This window comes from Macaca thibetana, chromosome 16 (genome assembly GCF_024542745.1).
Source record: "Macaca thibetana thibetana isolate TM-01 chromosome 16, ASM2454274v1, whole genome shotgun sequence".
Taxonomy (NCBI): domain Eukaryota; kingdom Metazoa; phylum Chordata; class Mammalia; order Primates; family Cercopithecidae; genus Macaca; species Macaca thibetana.
The window spans coordinates 44,193,766-44,215,753 of NC_065593.1; the positions used below are offsets into that span (position 1 = coordinate 44,193,766).

General features: G+C 51.8%; 2 protein-coding genes across 6 annotated transcripts in view; both read right to left on the reverse strand.

Annotated features, from left to right (window-relative positions):
* The window catches only part of LOC126939625 (nucleoside diphosphate kinase B), a 259,418-nt gene extending 252,073 nt beyond the window's left edge, over positions 1 to 7,345 (reverse strand). The window contains exon 1 of one of the 2 annotated variants that reach the window (XM_050765099.1): positions 7,335 to 7,345. The gene's annotated coding sequence lies outside the window, so the exon portion shown is untranslated. Of the gene's footprint in view, positions 1 to 2,680; positions 2,691 to 7,334 lie in introns of those variants that run through there. The other variant, XM_050765098.1, reaches the window with a different exon arrangement.
* LOC126939627 (nucleoside diphosphate kinase A) overlaps positions 1 to 21,988 on the reverse strand; it is a 446,836-nt gene that overhangs the window by 242,675 nt on the left and 182,173 nt on the right. The gene's annotated exons all lie outside the window — the stretch shown is intronic.

The window sequence follows — 21,988 nt, forward strand, 5'->3', positions numbered from 1 at the left end:
TGAACTCCAGCCTGGGCTACGGAGTGAGACCCTGTCTCAAAACAAACAAATGCACATTTGTAGTTTAGAAATTTGAAAACTGTGCATCTCAGAGGCAAGGAAAAGGATTTTCCTCTGAACGATGATTGGAGGGTAGAATGTGAAAATACAATATAATGACATTCATGGGTTATGGATTATCTTTTGGTCTTTGGGGGTTCTTGTAATAGATATTAACATGAAGTTTGCGTAATGATTGAGAAATAAAATTTACAAAGAGAAAGAAATTTCATTAGCCACAAGAGCCACAAAGTCTCCTGGGGGAGAATATCATAAGATACCTGTGGCCTTTGGGAGATCTGCTATAAAATGGTCCTCATTCTTAGGGCTTGAACTTAGTCCCCATACAACCTCGGGTAAGTCACTTGCTGAGCCTCAGTTTCTTCATTTGCAAAATGGAAATCATGATCATCTCTCCCTGGCCTGGTTCCTGTTTGGTTGGAGAATCAAATGCAGGGATTATTGAAGGGAAGAACAGGTGGAAACCTTAATCTGCTTAGCCTGGGGAGGGGATGTTTCTGGGACTCCACCTGCCCCAGAATCCCAAACCCACAGCCTTGCAGCACATGATCTCTGCAAACACAGGGCATAGCTGACACCCTCTGCTTCCAGAGAGGCCTCTACCTTATTTTCTGGCAAAACCTCAATGCCTTGGGCTGTTGCCAAAATCTCAAATCCACTGGTGCCTGCGGATGGATTCTGGGGAGCACGGCTGGCCAGTCAGGACAGGACACACAGATGCCTGGTGCCACCTGGGCACGGCCAAAGGGCCTGAGATTCCCACCACTGGGGTCTCTCTGTTTGGAGGAAATCATTCCCCAGAAAGGCCTCGATAAAAATGCAAAGGTGTTGTTTTAGTAAGATCAATGCTAAAATTTAGAACAGAGACTGCAGCCCACAGGTGGACTTCTTTTGGCCTTCACAGGTTTTTTATTTTTTATTCTTTTTAATGTTTGAGTTTCCCACAAAGCTATCACCCTTTTCATTTCTGTGGCCACAGCTTGGGCTCTGGTAGGACCGGACGTGGCAGTTCCAACAGGGGCTGCCTGGGCCCCAGGGCACTGAGAGACCTTCAGGAGCCAGATATCAAGAGTGGCTCTGGCTGCCTCAGCCATGGGCATCCTGCTGCAGCCTGTGTGGGAGAATTCAGGAGCAGAGAGTGCTTCCCACCTAGATCATAAAGGAGAGGATATTTTACAACTCGGCAGTGTGGAGAGGATTTCCAGCCCCATAAGGGAGCACGGCCAACTTGTGCATTTATCCACGTGCCCAGCAATGTTTACTGAGTGCCTCCTCCTCTGTGGCCTGTGGGCCAGCCATCACATTTAATTCCCCCAACGGCCTGTGCAAGAGGCATTATGGCTCCACACTGGTGTCCCTCTCCTTGAGACAACCACCACCCCCATCTCTTCTCCTCTGCTTCCCAGCCTGGCTGGGCCAGGGAGGAGGTTATAAGGCCCATCTTGGATGTTGCCCATTCATTGCCTTCTGGTCCTTTGGTTGTTATGAACTCTGGCTGGGGTCAGAGTCTCCAGGAGCTGCCTGGGCCCGGGCTCTCCACCCAGGTAGCCTCACCCAGCCTGCACAAGTGGGGCCGGGGAACTTATCAACTGGTCTGGGTGTGCCCCTGTAGGGAGGAGAAGGCATGGACCAGCTGATCTCTGCCCCATCCTCCAGACCCAGAGGTTGTAGACGACGAGCTTTCCTTAAGAGGCTCTCAACAAATACTCAGGCTTGCTGGGGCTCCTCTGCTTATAAAAATTTCATCTTACAGCAAAGAAAGTTTGGAAAGCACGGCAAATGTATATAAAAGTCACCCAAAATGCCACCAGCTAGGGATGACCATTGTCAGCATTCGGGAGTATGCCTCCTCTTCATCCCAAAGTCAAATATGAACTATGACTAGGTTGTATTCTTCTATGATGGGGACACAGGGGTCACAGTTATTCAGTTGTTTGGCTTTTATTAATTCTCCATCATTGGCTTATTTGGGGACTTTAAAAAAATGCTTCCTAATACATAGCACAGACTTCAGGAAATACTGGTTTAATGAAGGGACAGGCAGGGCCGGTCATGATTGGGACTGGAACCCTGGCTGGCTTTAGCTGTGCCCAGCACAAGCTGAACCCCAACACCATTCACCATCCAACCATTCCTGGCATCCCTGGTATGAGGTCAGTTCTCACCAGCTCTCAATGGAGGTCACTAGTGTTTGCTGGCCTTTAATAAGGGAGATTCACAGCTAGGCATGGTGCCTGCAACCCCAACACTCTGGGAGAGCAAGGCAGGAGGATCACTCAAGCCTAAGGGTTGGAGACCAGCCTGGACAACAGAGGGAGACCCTCTCTCTACAAAAAAAATTTACAAATTAGCTGGACCTGGTGATGGGCGCTTATGGTCCCAGCTGCTTGGGAGGCTGAGGCAGGAGGATTGCTTGAGCACAGGAGGTTGAGGCTGCAATGAGCTGTGATGGTGCCACAGCACTCCAGCCCAAGTGACTGAACAAGACCCTGTCTCAAAAAAAAAAAATGAATAAATAAATGAGAAATAAAAGAGATGCAGGTGGAGAGGGAGGGGCCTGGATCCTGGGGCTGTGGCATCAGGCAGAGTCTCAGCTTCAGAGTCAGCAGGCAAAATAGGGCCCCGGGGCTGAAGGGCAGGGTTCCTTCCCCTTGATCCCTCAGAGAGGTTGTTAAGAAAGAGAGAGGCTGGGCACAGTGGCTCACACCTGTAATCCCAGCACATTGGGAGGCTGAGGTGGGCAGATCACCTGAGGTCAGGAATTTGAGACCAGCCTGGCCAACATGGTGAAACCCCATCGCTACTAAAAATACAAAAATTATCTGGGTGTGGTGGTGCACGCCTGTAACTCCAACTACCAGGGAGGACGAGGCAGGAGAATCACTTGAACCTGGGAGGCAGAAGTTGCAGTGAGCAGAGATCGTGCCACTGCACTCCAGCCTGGGCGACAGAGCAAGACTCCATCTCAAAAAAAAAAAGAAAGAAGAGAGAGAGAGAGAGAGAGAGAGAGAGAGAGAAAGAAAGAAAGAAAGAGAGAAAGAAGAAAAAGAAAGATAAAGAAAAAAAGGAAAGAAGAAAGAGAGAGAGAAAGAGAAAGAAAGAAAGAGAGAAAGAAATAAAAAGAAAAAGAAAGAAAGAAAGAGAGAAAGAAGAAAAAGAAAGATAAAGAAAGAAGGAAAGAAGAGAAAGAGAGAGAAAGAAAGAGAGAAATAGAGAAAGAAAGAAAGAAAGAAAGAAAGAAAGAAAGAAAGAAAGAAAGAAAGAAAGAAAGAAAGAAAGAAAGAAAGAAAAGGAAGAGTTCTTAAGGAACCAGGTTTCAGAGAAAGTAGAAGTGTGGAGGGTGGACACAGGAAGGCTGTCGGTTGTAAATGGAGGCTCTGCAACATCACCAGCAAAGGTCACTGAATTTCTCTTCCTGGAAAATTCCAAGAAGGGGGCATCTCCATGGACTGGGTCAGAGGCCACCTATCCCTGGGCGGGGGGAGGAAGCAGAGGCTTCAGGAGCCCTTTCAAGGAGTACGGAGGCCGGGGCAGCCTGCAGGACAGAGAAGGGTGTGACTGGAGGGCCGAGGTGGCTGGAGGACAGCAGAGACTCTGGCCAGGGCACTGGTTTTCCTTACTAGGTTGGGCAGGCTTTCTAAGCCTCTGCAGGCAGCCAATGCGGGGAGGGGCCTGGGCTTGGAGATTCTCACTTGGCTCAATCCCCTCTTAGATCCGGGAGCTTGTGGGAGGCTTCGGACAGAGCTGGCCCACTCTCCAAAGGTACTTTAGGATTCTTCCTGGAAAACCAGCAGTAGGAGGAAGCGAACACTGCCAGGCCGCAGGCCCAGCTTGGATGGCAAGGAGGCTACAGCGTTAGAATCCGGACTCCGCCACGTCTAAGCCAAGTGACCGTGGGCAAGCAGAGATTTAACCTCTCTGAGTTTCAGCGTCTTCCTCTGGAAAAGAGGATTTTTTTAAAAAACCACACAAAAATTTTTTCTTCTGTCCCCTTCTGCCACTCAGGGTTGCTGTGAGGATTATAATGCAAGAGAAAATAAGCAGAAGGGGACTGAGCGTGGTGGCTCATGCCTGTAATCCCAGCACTTTGGGAGGCTGAGGCAGGCGGATCATTTGAGGTCAGGAGTTAGAGACCAGTCTGGATAACATGGTGAAACCCCATCTCTACTGAAAATACAAAAATTAGCCGGGCGTGGTGGCAGGCGCCTGTAGTCCCAGCTACTCAGGAGGCTGAGGCAGGAGAATTGCTTGAACCCAGGAGGTGGTTGCAGTGAGCTAAGATTGCACCTCTGCACTCCAACCTGGGGAACAGAGTGAGACTCTGTCTAAAAAAAAAAAAAGAAAAGAAAAAAGAAAGAAAGAAAGAAAGAAAATAGGCAGAAGGGACTGCCTGGCATAGCTAGGTGCTCAATAAATGTCATTCTTCCCCGAAGGTATCCTCGGAATTGGTGGCATATCCAAATTGCCTTGGGGATTTGTTTACACTACTGACTCCTCTCCACCCCAGCCCAGCAGGTCTGCCTTTTTCACAACACCCAGGCCCAGGTGCAGCAGGACCCCAAAAGAGCACTAAAGACGCCAAAAGGCTGTTGCCAGACTGGGGTCCTGAGCAGGGGTGTGGGCCCCCCCACCCCCCGCCCACTGACGCTCACGCCTTAGGCCACCAGCCTGCGGCCCCTCCCTCCCACAAGCACCGTGGGCCCTGTTGTGAGCTGCCAGTTGCTGGGATGCAGTGTGGGTTTTTGTCTGCCTTCCCCACCCCATGCCAACCCGCCCAGCAGGCCCCACTGCCTTGGCAACGCATTGCAAAGTCCACACAAAGGGAAACTGCGCTGGGGAGGCTGGTCCTGCCTGACGCCCAGGGAAGGGTTTCCATGGCAACGCTGACATCACCAGGCTCTGGCGGCGGCAGAGTCAGGCCCTGAATGAAAGCGCCTGGCTGTTCACACCACAACGACATTGGAGGAGGGCGACCCAGGGCTCTGCACCGATGCGGGGGGTGCAGAGAGAGCCTGCCCCTGGGTTCGAAACCCAGTCCTGCCCCTGACTGGCCAGGTGACTTTGAGCAAGATTCAGGGTCTGTCTGAGACTAAGTCTCCTCACCTATAAAAGAGAACTAACGATCTTTACCTTGCAGTGAGGAGGAAATGAAATCATAGCTACTGTGCAGGGATGGGTAAACTGTAAAGGCTGGGGAGCACCCTGAGCCCCATGACTGCCGGGTCCCTGGGTGTGGGATCCAGAAGGAGAGGCTGGGATTCGGGGAGGAGAAGGCACAGTTATCCAAAAACCTCCTCTGCCCACCCCGGACTGCACCTCCTCTCACTGGGAAGGAGAGGTATTTGGGGAGACGTGTTATTTGGGGAAGAGAGTCATGGGATGGGGAGACATTTGGGGCTGGCTTGGATTTTCTGGTCTCACACCCTCAGCTCAAGGATGAGGATTTGGAGGCCCAGGAAGCAGCTGTGACACAGGCCCAAGCTTATATCCCAGGATTAGGATGGCGCTAGGGTGCGGGGGGTACAGGCAAGGGTCCCCTGTGCCCTGCGGGCAGGCCCTCTCGGTGAGCCATCTCTGTTCTCAGTGGCAGTAACGCCGACTCCTCTGCAGGAAATAAACAGTCAGAAGCACAAGGAGGGAGAGGGTGGGGCCTTCTGAGATCAGTGAAGCCGTAGGTTGGAGTCCACCCACGGTGTGCTGGGCAGGAGGGAAGCCAGGCAGCGGGGAGCTCAGAAAGGCCTCAAGGGCTTCCTCTCTGCTGCGGTCCTCAGGAGGCTCTCTGCAGGCCCCGCCCTTTCCCAACTTTGGCTAGGGGCCCCCACCCCCACATGGTGAGGGTCTCCCTAGGCCTTAGCCACACGGCTTGGGGCAATTCCAGGAGGAGGCCTCAGGTGTCCACAGAGCTTTCTGCCTAGCCAGCTCACCCCCACCACCAGCTTATCCCCTCTTGTCTGTCTCCTGTCAGGGTCTGGGACCTGCCACAGGCTCTTTATCTCCAAGGGAATTGCTGGGGATTGTCCCCACTCAGTGTCCCAGCCAGGGTCTTCCTGTGCCCTCATGCCCCATTCCGCCAGACTTTGTCCAACTTCCACCCAGACGCCTGTGTCCCGCCCTCCCTGGGCCCCAGGGACCCCTCTGGGCTCTTGGCTCCCTTTGTGGGAAGGTGGACCTCCTGCCACAACAGCGGTCATTTATCAATCCAGAGGGAGGCTTCCATGAGGTTGAGACGGCCATTCTGACCTGAAGTGCCCCTCCTGCGGCAGGAAGGCTGCAGGCCATCATTCTGCTTCCTCTCCCTGGGGAAGTCACCCTGCTTCACCTCTGGGCCAGGGAAGGGGCCTGCTGCTTGGGAGGGGAGGGCAAGTGCTGTCCTCAAAGCTGCGGTCAGGTCATGGGGAAGAGAGGAAGCCATGGGGCCGCCATGCTAGGCAGTAGGGGCTTGCTGGCACTCGCGCCTTGCCTGCCTCTGAGTCCCTGGCACCTATGCCCCTCTTGGCCACAGCCTCACTTGTGATCACCCTGCTGAGGCCTCTGGCTCAGCTGGGCTGCGATGTGCCATTGTTTGGCTTCAAACCGGTTCTGAAAGGGTGGCCCCAGTCCAGTGTCCTGGGGTGGCAGAGCCACCCATCGGGGTGCCCTGGAGAAGCCAGGCATCTGGAGCAGGAGGTCTGGAAGGTGAGGGGAGGAGGAATGTTCCTGCTGAGATAGAGGTCCAAGGACCCCCTCCAGGAGTCCACACTTTGTGCCCACACGAGGAGCACAAGGAGCCTCAGTGGCTTCTAGAAGCTGCCTGGCTCCATGAAAGGCTGGTGGCTGGCCTTGGCTCTGGGTGGATCAGCCACATCCTTTCCCTTTGCCTCCAAGACGGAGGAATTTGGGTCAAAGGTTGGAACCATCTGGGAGGACCCCTCCCTACTCACCAGGTACTGGGCTTTGCTAGGCTGCATCCTCTGCCCCCTCCCCTCAGGGCTGTGGACCCCAGGTCTTAGGCCTAGGGTCCCTCCCTGAAAGCATTTGGGGAAGAGCCCAGCTGGCTTGGCCACCTGCTGTGGTTGAATAATGAGCATGCTGGCCTAGGCCTTCAGACACCCTGAATGGGGGGTGGAGGACCCAGTTCTTGACTCTGACTTGAGTGTGCTCAACCCAGCACTGATTTACATAACATGGTTTTGCATGAAAAACAAGCCAGCCTGCAGTGTGGGGAGGGCCCCAGCTGTGGCCTGCTGTGGGCAGCTGTCCTTGGCCGGCCTTCCCTGTGGCCCTGGCTCCTGCTTCCCCCCGACCTCTGCAGATTCCTCAGTGAAGAATCTCCCACCCCAGCACAGCGCTGAGTGGCCTCGATGGGTTAGCACAGGGGCCAACCACGATGGCGAGGATGCCAGACTCCCTCCTGGGGAAATCCTGGGGTCTCCCGCTTCTCTGAGGCTGAAATCACAGCACAGGGGCACAGGAAGCCGTGGCTGGGGGCTGGGGAGGGGAGCTGTTGAGCACCTACTGTGCACCAGGCCCTGCTCAAGCCTTTTTCACACACATTGTGTCACTGCACCTTCACAAGACCTGCTGAGGAAGGTAGGGTCATTTGGGGGGTACCAAGAGAGAAAGTGAGTCACTCTATGGGGCTTGGAGTGCCCCGGGTCTGTCTAATGAACACCTCACTTGCATTGCATGCCCTCTCTGCCTGGGAAGCATTGCCCACCCTGGGCGCCTGAGGGCTCACACACACTGTCCAGGAGTGGGTGAGCGAGGCTTCCTCCTCCCCAGGGCCTCCAAAAGCTGGAGAGAACTCCCTGTGTCCACCTGGGATTGTGGGCTGGGGGTGGACGTCTGCCAAACCAGCCCCAGATGAAATAAAGAAAGGGTTGGTCGGAAGCCTCACTCTCGAAGCAGCTGTTAATTTCAGGAAAGGTCCTCCCAAGTCCTTAGCCCTTGATCTATGTAACACTCAGCTCAGAAACATTGTGTCCTGGGGTTCTTTTGCTGGAAACAGAGTCAGGCCTGGTATAAGCTTGAAAATCGCAGCCTGCATCTTGAGCTGGTGTCCAGAGGCCTGGTCTCCCTGGGCCTGACCAGCTGTGGAACTGGACAAGGCTCCTAATCTTGCTGACTCTGTTTCCTTGTCTGTAACACAGGGCAAGTAAAACCTGCTCTGCCTATTTTAGATGGTGGTTGTGGGAGCAGACGAGATCCTATATGTCCAGCTCTAATCAGGCAGGCACTGAATAAAGGGAAGGAGTGGGCCCCTATCCCCATCTCACACTTGAGATGGTCAACTCTCTTTGGAGTTGTCAACTCAAGGACAGACAACTCTCTTTGAAGAACCAGAGTTTCTTTCCATCCCCACCCCCAGCCTGCTCTGTCTCTTTGGCTCAGCCATATTGAGCCAAGTCTGAATTAGGCCAGAAAGGCCAGTGACTCATAGTGACCTCACTCCTCTCTGTGTCAGTTGTTCCTCCTGTAAAATGGGCACAGCTGCTCGATTAAGAAATCTGCCTCAATGGCTGTGTCACTCTGTTATTAACATCACCACTCCTTGCTCTTACTCATCTGGCTAGGAAGACATGTGAAAGGGGAAGATTCTGGAATCTTTTTAGAATAAAAAATAAGGAAAATAAGTATTGCTTAGCCTGGGCAGCATAGCCAGACCCAGTCTCAAAAAAAAAAAAAAAAATTAGCCAGGCATGGCATGTGTCTATAGTCCTGGTAATTCTAGTACTTGGGAGGCTGAGGCTGAGGCTGGAGGATCACTTGAGCCTGGGAGTTCAAGGTTATAGTGAGCCATAATCATGCCATTGTACTCCAGCCTCAGCAACAGGGTGAGACCTTGGGGAAGAAAAGGAAGAAAGAAAAGAAAAAGAAAGAAAGAAAAGAGCCAGGCGCGGTGGCTCATGCCTATAATCTCAACACTTTGGGAGGCAGAGGCAGGTGGATCACTTGAGGTCAGGAGTTTGAGACCAGCCTGGCCAACACAGAAAATCCCTGTTTCTACTAAAACTACAAAATTAGCTGGGCGTGGTGGCGGGTGCCTATAATCCCAGCTACTCGGGAGGCTGAGGCAGGAGAATCGCTTGAACCTGTGAGGCAGAAGTTGTGGTGAGCCAAGATCGTGCCACTGCACTCCAGCCTAGGTGACAGAGTGAGACTCTGTCTCGAAAGAGAAGAGAGGAGAAGAAGAGAAGGAAGGGGAAGGTAAGGGAAGGGAAGGGAAGGGGCAAAGCAAAGCGTGGCTTGCAGTCCAATGCCCAGAGCTAGCTGGGCCTCGCACGGCTTTTCTGGCCTAGCTGGTGGCCTGTGCCCTGTCACATTTCCACAAAAAACTGAAGACAAGTTACCATTTAACCAGCCCATGGGAATTGGGGCCAAACTCTCTCCAAATGGCAAACCAGCAGGACTTGTTTGTTGGGGTGAAATAACCTCACTGGACTTGGTACACGGCTGCCCTCCCACAACCCTCCTCCTGCCATGCCCAGCCCAGAAGGGTGACCCTGGCAGGTCTCCTAAACTTTCTGAGCTTGGGGCCTCATCAGTGGATGTGGGGGAAAGGGTGACTGGGAGGAACCAGAGATGGGGCCCAGGAGAGAACACACACACATTCAGAGGGGTGAGCTGAGCCCCTCAAAACTCGGCCAGAGGGGTCCAAGGCCATCCGCAGTGCATTGGAGAGTCAAGCTGCGAAGGGATAGGGAAGAGCAGTGAGCGATGGAGAGGAGGGGCCTCCGTCCACCCAGAGACCGCAGGCTGGGGGCATGGGAGCTAGAGAGGGGCAGTTCCCTCCTCCTCCCTCGGCCCATCACAGCCATCCCTGAGGCCAGGTTATCCATGAAAGGTCTCACCGCTCTCAGGCTCCTCTTGAATCAGGGTTGGGTCTCAATTCCCTGGGCCCCCCACATACCTGATACCCCAAAGGTAGAGTCAATACTTACTGAATAACTGCTCAGCTTCTGTCCGCTTCCTCAGAACTCCTGACCCTTGGTCAACTGAGCACCTACATTCCTGAACTACCAGAGCAGAAAGTGGGGGGTGGGGCGGGGGGGCGGTCTTAGGGATTACCAAGTGTGTTGTGGGGAGGGAAAGTTACATTTTACTTAATCATTTAAAAATATTCTATGCCTGGCCGGGTGCGGTGGTTCACGCCTGTAATCCCAGCACTTTGGGAGGCCGAGGCGGGCAGATCACAAGGTCAAGAGTTTGAGACCAGCCTGACCAACATGGTGAAGCCTCATCTCTACTAAAAATACAAAAATTAGCCGGGCATTGGCCGGGCGCGGTGGCTCAAGCCTGTAATCCCAGCACTTTGGGAGGCTGAGGTGGGCGGATCACGGGGTCAGGAGATCGAGACCATAGTGAAACCCCGTCTCTACTAAAAATACAAAAAAAAATTAGCCGGGCGCGGTGGCGGGCGCCTGTAGTCCCACCTGCTCGGGAGGCTGAGGCAGGAGAATGGCGTGAACCCAGGAGGCGGAGCTTGCAGTGAGCTGAGATCCGGCCACTGCACTCCAGCCTGGGCGACAGAGCGAGACTCCTTCTCAAAAAAAAAAAAAAAAAAAAAAAAATAGTCAGGCATAGTGGCACATGCCTGTAGTCCCAGCTACTTGGGTGACTGAAGCGTGGAGGTTGCGGTAAGCCGAGATCACGCCACTGCACTCCAGCCTGGGAGACAGAGCGAGACTCTGTCTCAAAAAAAAAAAAAAAAAATTCTATGCCTAAGGTGAGATCAGATTATATTTATTTGTCCTTCTTAAAGTTTCAAATTAAAGTTGTAAAAGATTTCAAATATACAGAAAAGTACAGATTAATATCTCAGCCACTAACCCACCACTAAGTTTGAACATATGTTAGTGTTTCACTATATTCTCTTCAGGTCTCTTTCAATCAAAAAATTGAATTTTGGCAACAGAACTGAAGTGCCCATCCTCCTTCCTCCCTCATCAGAGGAGACCATTGACTTGAAACCAGCGCACTTCCTATGCATGTTTTCATACTTTTACTATGTACACGGGCCCTTAAGCAACCTACAGTGTCATTTGCAGGTTTAGAAAAGTAGGTGTGAGGCCGGGCACGGTGGCTCACGCCTGTAATTCCAGCACTTTGGGAGGCAGAGGCGGGTGGATCACCTGAGGTCAGGAGTTTGAGACCAGCCTGGCCAACATGGCGAAACCCTGTCTCTACTAAAAATACAAAAACTAGTCAACATGGTGGTGGGCGCCTGTAATCCCGGCTACTCAGGAGACTGAGGCAGGAGAATTGCTTGAACCTGAGGGGGTGGAGGCTGCAGTGAGCTGAGACTGCATTCCAGCCTGGGCGACACAGTGAGACTCTGTCTGAAAGAAGGAAGGAAGGAAGGAAGGAAGGAAGGAAGGAAGGAAGGAAGGAAGGAAGGAGGGAGGGAGGGAGGGAGGGAGGGAGGGAGGGAGGGAGGGAGGGAGGGAAGAAAGAAAGAAAAGAGAACAGGAAAGAAAAAGAATTAGGTCTGAAAATGTGAGTTGCAGACTGATAGTGCTGGGTTTTCACCCTCTGTGCTCCAGGGCCTGGCCACTGAGTGATCTCCAGGCTGGGAGCTGGAAGCAGCAGCTCACAGTGCCTTGAGCAGCTCCACTCTCCTGTGATTTATACATGGGGGTTCGGCATGAGATTGCCTTGGGAAAACAGGTTCCACTGTTTGAATATTATATTCGAATAATACTTTTTTTTGAGACAGAGTCTTGCTCCGTTGGCTAAGCTAGAGTGCAGTGGCATGATCTTGGCTCACTGCAACCTCCACCTTCTGGGTTCAAGCGATTCTCCTGGCTCAGCCTCCTGAGTAGCTGGGATTATAGGTGCTGCCACCATGACTGGCTCATTTTTGTATTTTTAGTAGAGACAGGGTTTCACTGTGTTGGCCAAGCTGGTCTTGAACTCCTGGCTTCATGTGATCCATCTGTCTCAGTCTCCTAAAGTGCAGGGATTACAGGCATGAGGAACAGCACCCAGCCCAAGCCCAAGCGCAGCCCCCAAAGTCTTGAAAATATGGATACATAATTCATCTTTCATCACTGGCCTTAGCAAATCCAAAGGTGAAAGCTAATAGGAAGCTCTGAGCCCTTCCCCCCACCCTGGGTGCTTTGGGACTCCAGATAACTAAATTTCAAAAAAACACCCAGAAACATGCCTTCTAATTTAGAAAAAGTTGCCAACAGAAGACTATGCTTCAGAAACCACAAACTATGAAGAATGAGCCTACGTGTTGTGAGTTCACTGTTTTAATCAAATAAAACCTGCAACAAAGTTAATCTGACACATAGTTAATGAGATAATCATTGTTGCGCTTTGTGGGAATTAGACATTAATGGGAGGCAGTTTTTACAAATGATGGTAATTATATTGTTGCCTTTGCTCAGCCAAAATGTAAAAGTTTTTTCTTCTCGTTTTGTTACGTCCCTTGAATGTGCCATCCATCTACCATCTAGGTGATGAAGTTTCCTGTGGGTTTCTGTGTCATTTCTTCACCGTCATAGCCCCACCCTGCCCCCACCCAAACCACAGGCAGACAACAAACTTTTCTTGAGCACCTACCCTGTGCCACTATGCAAAGCACTTGGCTTGGACTTTATCTCATTTAATCCTCACAAGAGTCTCCAGAAACAGGAATAGGTGATAAAAGAGAAAACTGAGGTTTAGGCTGGTCACATTGCCCACGATGACAGACCCAGGCATACGCCAACCCAGGCGGCCTGACCGCACCTCTAGAGCAGAACCATTGTGCTGGGCAGCCCCCTTGCCTTCACCCCAGCTGCCCTCTGTGCCCAGTCCCTGTGCTCCCCTCGCCCTCTGGGACACCACGGGGCCAGGCAGCTGAGGGCAGCTAGGTTGTCAGACTTGCCCAGAGGGACATGGGGTGCAGCAAGTGGAAAGAGAATCGTAGCAGCACGGGCTTTGCAGCCAAACGGACCAAAGTTCAAATCCCAGCAACTCACGCTCCGGGGAGTTGTGTTGAGGTTCTCGTAGTGATCAGCGAGCTGATGTCTGTGCAGGCCTAGCACAGGGGCTGGCACACAGGTGGGGGTGAGCCCCGAGATCCCAGACCCCTTCCCTGGAGGACACAGGAGTGGTGGAAGGGACAGGAGGTTTTCCAGCTCCCGTATCCAGGAGCCTTGGCACAGGGACTCTGATCGGGGAGGGAAAGCAGTGAGAGCACTGCTTCCCAGAGAGCTCTGAAAGGGTGGGAGGACCAAAGGGGAAAGAAAATCACAAGCTCTCTTTGGGACTACCTGTAGGGTGAGCCAGGTTTCATGAGCAAGGAAAACCTCCACTTCATTTCCGGTCTCTCCATAAAGCCTGATGTTCCTCCTTTTGTGTTCCTCTGGGTTATAACAGGGTTAAACCCTATATTCCAGCCCGCAGCACAAGAAGGGGTCAGCCAGCAGGAGGTAACCCCTGGTGGAAAAGGAACAGAGAAGCTGCAAACACTGTCCAAAACAAACTTCTGTCACCTTACCACATTGCCCTGGGCCTGCCCTATTTGCCGTCACCAGCAGGGGACAAAGAAAGGTTATGTGCAAAGGTACTTTGTGTTCCTGTGGCAGGCGGCCAGCGGGGAACTCTCATCACCTGGCTATGCTAGGGATTCCAGGGCATGCTCTAAACCACAGAGGAGGGCGGCCTCTGAATGCGGCAGGGTCCATGACAAAACAGGCCTGGGCGAACCTGCTATTCGTCTGCTATGAGACCTGGAGGGGACTCAGTCCTCCGGCCTTGGATCACAGGACTCCCCAAGGCTACAAGGGCCATTGGGGGTGGCAGAGTCCCAGCCAGCTTCCCAGCCAGCCTCCAGGATCACTGTCATCCGTGCTGCAGAGAGAACACAGAGATTAACAGTTACAGGCTTGGCCGGGCCGGGCGCTATGGCTCACACCTGTAATCCCAGTACTTTGGGAGGCAGAGGCAGGCAGATCACCTGAGGTCAGGAGTTCGCGACCAGCCTGGCTAACACAGTGACACCCCGTCTCTACTAAAATTACAAAAATTAGCCGGGCATGGTGGTGCGTGCCTGTAATCCAGCTGCTTGGGAGGCTGAGGCAGGAGAATCGCTTGAACTCAGGAGGCAGAGGTTGAAGTGAACAGAGATTGTGCCACTGCACTCCAGCCTGGGCAACACAGCAAGACTCCATCTTTAAAAAAAAAAGAGAGAGAGTCACAGGCTTTAGAATCAGCTGCACTCAGGGTCAACTTTCAACTCTGCCTCCTTCCTGCAGTGAGACCCAGGGCAAGCAATCAATTTCCTTTGAGCCTCAGTTTCCTCATCTGTGAAATGGGGCTAATCGTTGGGCCTGTTTTGAAGACGCCTATGTTCTGACTCGTACACTGAGCGCAGTGGCTGACTCAACTGTCAATGCCAGACATGCATAGCGACAATATAAATGTAATGATAATTCCTTCCAGAAATACCTGTTGAGCACCTGTGACAGGCCAGGCACTATGCAGGGTGCTCTTGGAGATATGAAGGTGAGTAAGGCAAGTCCCACCCCTCCTGGAGGACATGCCCAGGAATGATTCTGAACAAACCTGAGAATGCTGAGTGATGGGAGGGGAGGCACGCAGAGGAGGTCAGCACAGGCATTCAGGGAACCCTTCCTGGAGGAGGCAGCACTTGAGCTGGGCCTGGGCGGGTGGCTAGGACTGTGGATGTGGGGAGGGGAGGAAGGACATGCCTACATGAAGGAAGTAGGGTGAAAGAGGTGTAAGTTTAGGGCACACAGAAGTTCCATGTGGCTGGAGTGCAGTGAGGACATGGGGGATGGACAGCGTGCCAGGTGGGACAGAGCATCACTGTCCCCCGAATACACCGTCTGCCTCTGCCTTGCTGGGTGACCTTGAGCTGGGTACTCTGTGTCTCTAAGTCTCAGATTTCTCATTTGTGAAATTAAAGGTCTGGAGTGATCAATGGTTCACCACCTTTCCCCCAACAACTTCAGTTACTCCCTGCTTTTCTCCCCATTGTCTCGCACACATGCTGTGTCTTTGCATGAAGTCACTGAAGGTTTTGACAAAGGCTATGGATGATCAATCACAAGTCATGTGAACAAGCCCCCTGGCTTCAGTGTGGTGCTGGGTGGGAAGACAGGAGACCCCCATCATGAGCCAGGAGGGCCCTAGTGAGGCCTGGGCTGAGGGAGGTGAAGGAGAAAACACCATTAGGAACTGGAGCTTTGGCCTAGAGGTCCTGACAGGGGCTGAGGGGAGTTAAGGGTCAGAAGGCAGAGCCTGGGTGATTGATGGTCAGTTGTAAAGGTGGGGGGGTCCAGCCAGAGGGGCATCTCTTCCATCCCCAGAGGGAGAATAATGGGGTGGTTTAAACAGATTGAATTTGGCACCTCTAAGACATCATGGTGGAGTGTCCAGTCGGGAATGGATTTTTTTTTCTTTTTTGAGACGGAGTCTCACCCCAGGCTAGAGTGCAGTGGTGCGATCTCAGCTCACTGCAACCTCCGCCTCCTGGGTTCAAGTGATTCTCCTGCCTCAACCTCCTGAGTAGTTGGGACTACAGGTGCGTGCCACCACGCCCGGCTAACTTTTTTGTATTTTGTTTTTGTTTCTGTTTTAGTAGAGATGGGATTTCACCAGGTTGGCCAGGATGGTCTTGATCTCTTGACCTCATGGTCTCTCAAAGTGCTGGGATAATAGGTGTGAGCCACTGTGCCTGGCCCTTTTTTTTTTTTTTTTTTTTTTTGAGACAGAGTCTCACTCTGTTGTTCAGGTTGGAGTGCAGTGGCGTGATCTTGGCTCACTGCAGCCTCTGCCTCCCAGGTTTAAGCGATTCTCCTGCCTGAGCCTCCCCAGTAGCTGGGGTTACAGGTGCCCATCACCTTCCCCAGCTAATTTTTTGTATTTTTAGTAGAGATAGGGTTTCACCATGTTGGCCAGGCTGATCTCGAACTCCTGGCCTCAGGTGATCCTCCTGCCTCAGCCTCCCAAAGTGCTGGAATTACAGGTGTGAGCCACCGTGCCCCCCTGGACTCTTAACCAGTCTTTCTCATCCATTGGAGAAATCCTAAGGTGCCTACAGCAGTGGTCCCTTCCCATTTCCACTGACAGTAGCTCTGAATTCCGGTGTTCATTGTGGGCTGGGCGGGCAGAGGCAGAAGGGTTTGTGATGGGAGCAGGGTTTTCCACCCTGGTCCTACTGGCCCTTTTCTATTCTGTACTGGTCTCTGATGGGGGCCAGGCATTGGTAGGTTGGACTGATGATGGGCCTAATGATTGACTAGTGTAGTCACCAATGGGACACACGTGGGCCTCCTAACCCAGCAATACAAGGGGTCTGGAAGATCACCTGTTCCTGGCTCCCCACGCCCCACCCCAGATCAGAAAAGAGCAGGGAGAAAGAGACCTGTTGCTGTTTTTTATCTTTCTAAAACCCTAACAGAAAATAGAACATTTATCTGTGAGAAGGGTTCATGGGCTTAACTAAAATGTCAAGTTTCATTGCTGGAATTATAATGAGGAACATGATAAATGTATATTTATTCAGTAATTACCAATTCAGGATTCTGTTTTGTATGAAACAAAACCAGGACATGCTGCTCAGAAGCTCTGATTAGTTTTGTTTCATACAAAATCAGCTCCTGGCCAGGCACGGTGGCTCATGCCTGTAATCCCAGCACTTTGGGAGGCCGAGGTAGGCAGATCATGAGGTCAGGAGTTTGAGACCAGCCTGGCTAACATGGGGAAACCCCATCTCTACTAACAATACAAAAATTAGCCGGGCGTGGTGGCAGGCACCTGTAATCCCAGCTACTTGGGAGGCTGAGGCAGGAGAATAGCTTGAACCTGGGAGGCAGATGTTGCAGTGAGCCGAGATCGCACCATTGCACTCCAGCCTGGGGGACAAGAGCGAGACTCCATCTAAAAAAAAAAATCAGCTCCTGAATTAGTAATTATTGGAAAGGTGCTATTTGATGGCCCTACATTTTAAAAACAGAGAGACAGAGAGAGAGAAAGAAAGAGTGTGTGAGTGTGTGTGTGGCAGGGGAAGAGGTGCAGAGCTGGGGTAATAAAAACATAAAATGCTCTCATTTTACCAATGAGAAAACAGAAGTGCACGGAGTAAGTGACCAGTTCAAGATCACACAATGAGGCAAGGTCACACAGCAGGGAGGGCCAGACCACAGACTGCCTAAGCCCCCAACCCTGGACTCTCCCTGGTGCTCTTTGCTGCTATGGTTTTTGGGGGTGGAGTGTGTGAGGGAAGCTGAAGAGTTAACAATGAATTCTGTACCTTCAGGCCATGGCCAGCAGCTGCCTGGGAGATAAGGGGAGGCGACCCCTGGGAACAAACAGCCTGTGGATTGGAGAGATTGAGCAAGGCCAGAAAAACAGGCGCAGGTGGCAACAGGGAAGGGGGTGGGGCGGGAGACAGAGCCAGAGCCAGAGGGAGCAGAGGAGGTTCCAGGGCTCCTGGGACCCGGAGGAGCCCTGCTGCCAGAAGGTACTGGCTGGCCAGAACCCAGGGTGAGCAGAATCGGGTCCCAGGCTCCACCCTCTGCAAGCTTCTCTATGACCCCACAGGGGGTTACCTGGACCTTGAATTGCAGAACCAGAAGGGTCTGAAGGGAGCACCCAGGCCTCAGCTGGTTCTGGTCTGAGACTCAGGTCAGAGGCAGAGGCGATGCCCACACCTGGGAGGCTGGGTTGCCCTTGGACAAGGCACCGGCTGCAGCTGTTTAGGTTCCGCCACCCTCTCCCCTCCACTGTCCCCAAAGGCTGCCCAGCCCCCGCAGCAGTCAGTCCTTGGGTTTCACAGGCCCTGCCCTAGAGAGCTTTTCTTCAGAACCAGCCCCATTAGAAATCCCTCCCCCAGCGAATCACTGGGAGCTTGGGCTGGTGTGGGGAAAAGGGCACTGGGCTGAGAGGTGAAAGTCCGGGACTCAGACCCTGTCCTGTCACAGATGCCCTGACTCTCTCTAGGGGCTGTTAAAACCATCCCCATTCAGGGTAAAGGTCACTGGTGACACTCTGGGTTGCGGGAGCTGGGTGGGTACCTGGGCGCTGCTCCCATCCCCACACTCTGAGAGCTTGCTGTGTAGGCAGAGGCCCTGCCAGCCACAGGCTGCCGGGGCCGAGGCTGGGCTGGCTACGGGCTGGTCTCCTCCTCTTCCCCCAGCGGGGCTGTGGGGGCCTGCCCAGGCCCCTTGGTCCTGTGTTTGGGCAGCAAGCCAGCACCTGTGTGAGGGGTGGCCGGGCACCCTGCCCAGGACTGAGGAGAAGCTGCCCCCTGGGGACTGGGCCCAGGCCTTCTTGTTCAGCCAGAAATTCCAGCCTTTTAGGGATCAAGAGCCAGAGAAGGGCCTTTTCCAGGCTGCCAGCGAGCCGTTTTTCCAGTTTGGCAATCTCACCAGCGCCTTGAGGGAGGCCCCTCTGTTTGCCCGCACCTCGTAGGCCAGGCTCTCGGGAAGGAATTATTTCTTAAGTCAACTTTGTTGAGGTCTAACTTACGCACAATAAAATGTGCCCATTGTAGGTGCACTGTTGTATGTTTGCAAACCTACCACAATAACCAAGGTGGAGAACATTTCCGTCACCCTGAAAGATTCCCTGTGGCCCCCTGTGAGTCAGTCACGCCCCTTCCCTGGCCCCAGGCAAGCACCAATCTGCTTTCTGTCCTGACAGATCAGATTTGCATGTTTCACATACATTACCATATAGTTTCTACTCTGCTCTTACATCTGACTTTTCCTCTTCAGCCTAATGATTTCCAGATTCGTTCATATTGTTGTGTCTATCATAGTTCTTTCCTTGTTATTGCAGAGTAACACATTCCATTATATGGACATGTTACAGTTTGTGTGTCCATTCACCTGTGTTTGGACATCTGGGTTATTTCCAGTTGGCAGCTATTATGAATAAAGCAGCTATGAACATTAGTATCTAAATCATCATGTGGATGCATGTGTTCATTTCTCTCGCATTAGTAACTAGAAGAGGGATTGTTGGGTCACATGGTAAGCGTATGTTTCACTTTTAAAGAAACCACCCAAGTGTTTCCTAAAGTGGTTGTACCATTTTACAATGTATGGGTAGGACGGGATTTTGAATGCAGCCCTTCCCTCCCTGTTCCATATCCTGGCCTTTTCTCTTCCCCAGGGACTGAGCAAGGTTTTTTTTTGTTTTTGTTTTTGTTTTTGGTAAGTTTGTATGGTGCTTTGGTTGTGGGGGGTGGTTCTTTGCTTCACCAGAAAACATTCTCCTGCCCCCTCAAAGTCCCTGCTCATGGATGAGGTTAAAGCGGCTATGCTGAGTAGGGAAGGGCTTAAGGATCTATTTATATGTGAATTTAAGCAGATACAGTGTTGGCTAAAATGCTATAATTATTTTCCTTTTGCTAGCTCTTCCCATCCTGTGAGAGTGTTTTTGTTTTATTTTTTAGATGGAGTCTCACTCTGTGGCTTAGGCTGGAGTGCAGTGATGCGATCTCTGCTCACTGCAACTTCTGCCTCCTGGGTTCAAGCAATTCTCCTGCCTCAGCCTCCTGAGTAGCTGGGACTACAGGTGCGCGCCACCACACCCAGGTAATTCTTGTATTTTTAGTAGAGACGGGGTTTCACCACATTGGTCAGGCCAGTCTCGAACTCCTCAGGTGATCCACACACCTCAGCCTCCCCAAGTGCTGGGATTACAGACGTGAGCCACGCGCCTGGCCAAGTGTGTTTTTAAACAGAGTTACTGCCATGCTGGCAGCCTCATCCTATTCCCCTGCCTGCTGCTCCCCCAGCCCCCATCAAAACTGTTTCTTCCAGAGGCCAAGGCAGCTGAGTTTCTTTTCCTGAGTCTTCGCTTTTCATTAGCACAGGCTGATAACTGGGGTAGGCACTGGAGCTGGAGAACTTCATATTTTTGCTGTCAGTGTCCCACCCCTGCTCTCACCTCCCTGTCTGACCCATTGTTCCACCTTGCCATTAGTCACCAGTGAGCTCCGGGCTTCACTAACTCAAGGGATGTAGCTGCCCAAAGACAAGGATTAAGCTTTCTTTTTATATTCAGACACATTGCAAGAAAGTACAGGCAGTAGAAAGGATCTACCCTTGGAGCAAGAGTTAAGGAAACCTAACAGGCTGGCACTGCACATCTGCTGAGCTAGTCCTTTTTCTACCAGTTTTAAAGTTTTTTTTTTGTTTTGTTTTGTTTTTTGTTTGTTTGTTTGTTTGTTTGTTTTTTGAGACGGAGTCTCGCTCTGTCACCCAGGCTGGAGTGCAGTGGCGGGATCTCAGCTCACTGCAAGCTCCGCCTCCTGGGTTCCCGCCATTCTCCTGCCTCAGCCTCCCGAGTAGCTGGGACTACAGGCGCCCGCCACCTCGCCCGGCTAGCTTTTTGTATTTCTTAGTAGAGACGGGGTTTCACCCTGTTAGCCGGGATGGTCTCGATCTCCTGACGTCGTGATCCGCCCGTCTCGGCCTCCCAAAGTGCTGGGATTACAGGCTTGAGCCACCGCGCCCGGCCCAGTTTTAAAGTTTTTAGAGTGGGGCCAATAAATAACCTTTGTAGGATAAATTCAGATCTTCATTGTAAGACTCTCGGGATATAATTTCTCTAACACTTCAGGATACCTAAGCAACCATTCTCCCCTGCTTGGGGAATACCACTGCTCATGCCTGGAGTAGCAGTAGCTCACTTAGCTGGGTTCATCATGCTCCACCTTCTTCTTCCTCCTTCCTTCTTCCTCCTTCCTTCTTCCTTCTTTCTTCTTTCTTCTTCTTCTTTTTTTGAGACAAGGCCTCGCTCTATCGCCCAGGCTGGGGTGCAGTGGTGCTATCTCAGTGCACTGCAACCACTGGCTCCCGGGTTCAAGTGATTCTCCTGGCTCAGCCTCCCGAGTAGCTGGGACTACAGGCATGTACCACCATACCCAGGTAATTTTTGTATTTTTAGTAAAGATGGGGTTTCACCATGTTGGCCAGGCTAGTCTCAAACTCCTGACCTCAAGTGATCCATCTTCCTCAGCCTCCCAAAGTGCTAGGATTACAGGCATGTGTCACCGCTCCCGGTCATGTTCCACCTTCTTTAGAAGGCACTTGCTGGCAAGATCCTACCAGTCTCAGCATGTTTTAAACAGATGAAATTGCCCTGGACTATCAAAAGTTTGCCTGGGATGATAAACCTCTGACATTGCCCCAGTCTGAGCTATCAAAACAGTATTTAATCCCTGATTAAATATTGTTATTACTGCTATTTATTTTATTCAAAGACTGAAAAATAGCTGTGAGGTACTGAATTTGATACAGGTAGGAAGTCTTGTTAACTAACCCTTATTCCAAGTTGGCTTGAGCCAAACCTGTGCTGTCCAATATGGTAGCCACTAGCCACATGTGGCTATTTGAATTTAAATTACTTAAGTTAAAATTCAATACAATTAATTTAGTTCCTTCATTGCAATAGTCACATTTGAAATGTTCAATCGCGGCTGGGCGCAGTGGCTCAAGCCTGTAATCCCAGCACTTTGGGAGGCCGAGACGGGTGGATCACGAGGTCAGGAGATCGAGACCATCCTGGCTAACACGGTGAAACCCCGTCTCTACTAAAAAATACAAAAAAAACTAGCCAGACGAGGTGGCGGGCACCTGTAGTCCCAGCTACTCAGGAGGCTGAGGCAGGAGAATGGCAGGACCCGGGAGGCGGAGCTTGCAGTGAGCTGAGATCCGGCCACTGCACTCCAGCCTGGGCTTCAGAGCGCGACTCCGTCTCAAAAAAAAAAGAAAAAGAAATGTTCAATCGCCACATGTTGTTAGTAGCTACCATACTGCACATGGCAGACATAAGATATTTCCATCACCACAGAAAGTTGTATTGGACAGTGCTGGTTTCAATACTTAGCCACATATATAGCAGCAGCTTTATCATGTAGAACATTTAGAACCTTATCACCTAGGACATCTATATATGGGCCTTATCTGGGCTAGAC